This window comes from Xyrauchen texanus, chromosome 13 (genome assembly GCF_025860055.1).
Source record: "Xyrauchen texanus isolate HMW12.3.18 chromosome 13, RBS_HiC_50CHRs, whole genome shotgun sequence".
Taxonomy (NCBI): domain Eukaryota; kingdom Metazoa; phylum Chordata; class Actinopteri; order Cypriniformes; family Catostomidae; genus Xyrauchen; species Xyrauchen texanus.
The window spans coordinates 16,365,287-16,367,404 of record NC_068288.1 but is presented as its reverse complement, the minus strand read 5'-3'; positions in this window follow the sequence as shown (position 1 = coordinate 16,367,404).

Sequence of the window (2,118 nt, the reverse complement as noted above, 5' to 3'; positions counted from 1 at the left end):
GAGGAGTGTAAAAAGGGTTTTACCACTGCCTGGTTATCACTTCATACAGCCTTTGCGCTCTTAATTTCTCAGGAAGTGAGTGTTGCTTCCTGGGGAAGTCAGGCCTGCAGCTGGAATGTTCACTCTGGCTGGATTTGCGTCTCTCTGACGAGGCAGGAGGCTGGAGCAGCGGACAGCTAGGGCAGAGGTGAACCTGTGTCAGAACTCTTCAAGTAAATACACAGACTTCCATTTCCAGGGATATAAAACTTTAAACTACCTCTTAAATATTGCTGTTTTGCTGATTACACTATATATTTGAGCACTTCCTCCAGATTTTCCATGATGATCTCATGATAGGTTTTTACCACCCAAAATGTTTTTTAGGCCAACGGTCAGCAAAAGTAGTTTGCAAAAACAAACAAACAAACAAAAAAGCATAAGAGAACAAACAGAAGCCATTTTCACTTTTATGATCACAAAGCAGCAGCAGCACATTTAAGATATAAAAGGAACAGCATCATAAGCATGTCGTTTGAGTTTCTTTTGAAAATGAACAATATGCAACAGCAGGTGTGCAAGAAAAAATAAATACAAATAAAATATAAATGGCAATAATTGAAACGTGGTCACAAGTGATGATTTCTAAAATGCAAATAAAGTGGGGTTCATCAGTCTACATTTAAAATCTGGGATTCAAAATCGAATTTAAATCTGGAAAAAAAAAGATTTTGAAAAGTTGCCATGACCTAAAGTGATTAAGAAATATTTTTGATCCTGCACTATTTCTAAGTCTAATTCAAATATTTCTAAGAAGCTTATTTGACTATGTTAACATTGTACAAAAGGTCAGATTTCTTTGGGTCCATTGAAGCATACAAAATGCTCTTTGGAGCACTCTCAAACCAAGCTGGGAAAATGTAGATCATCAGGTTTTGCACAAATTCACTCAAGTTATGCTTATAATATTGAAATAATAATAATAATAATAATAATAATAATAATAATGTATGTATATATATATATATATATATATATATATATATATATATATATACACCCCAATATTATACATAACTGACAGAGATGCCAGTTTGGGAGAGAGAGACACACACTGCATGTGTGTCTGTGTCCTTATGTTTTATGTTGTTTTAAGTTATGTTGACTCTTCAGCCGGTTCCCAGCCCCACCTTGCTCAACCTTTAACTGTTACAGTGGTGCCGAAACCTAGGGAGGGATGTGCTGTTGCAGAGTCCTCCCAAGGAGTGAGCTAAAGTGCAGAGACAGAGCTGATGTGCTGAATGTCATCTGATAGCCTCGACCCGACTGAAAAACAGATATAATACTATTTTGTCACAGAAAGTGGAGTTTTGATTATTCAGAGCAAGGCAGTCATGTTTTGAATCGGGGACAATGCAGGAAAACTTTTGGCTAGATATATAAATCAGAGAGAGTCTTTTTCTACTATTGCCTCAGTGAAATCTGCTGGTGGTGAAATATTTACATCAGCCATTGATATTAATAATGGTTTTAAAGAGTTCTACCTTGATCTTTACAGTTTTATGTCTTTGTCTTGTGATGAAGATATTAGAAACTTTGTGGAACCTCTAGAACTCCCTAAATTAATGACTGAGCAAAAAAATTATCTTGATTCTGAGTTGACCTTGGAGGAGCTTGATGAGGTAATTAAAGCCCTGCCTACAGGCAAGGCCCCAGGCCCAGATGGCATTGCCACTGAATTTTGTAGATCATATGCTATCTTATACCACTTTTGTTAGAAGTTTACACAGAATCATTAAAGAATGGAAAGCTTCCCCCAACCATGACACAAGCTCAGATCAGTCTGATTGTTAAAAAGGACAAAGATCCAAGTGAGTGTAAAAGTTACCGTCCAATTTCCCTGATCCAGCTAGATGTAAAAATGTTGATTAAATAATGTTATGACATCTCTTATACATATAGATCAGGTGGGGTTTATTCAGGGCTGCAGCTCTTCTGATATTATTAAGTGTTTCTTCAATATTATGTGGTCAGGGGTGAATGATTAGACTCCGGTTGCTGCCATCTCACTTGATGCCGAAAAAGCGTTTGATATGGTAGAATGGGATTATTTTTTTAAGATTTGGAAATGTATTGGTT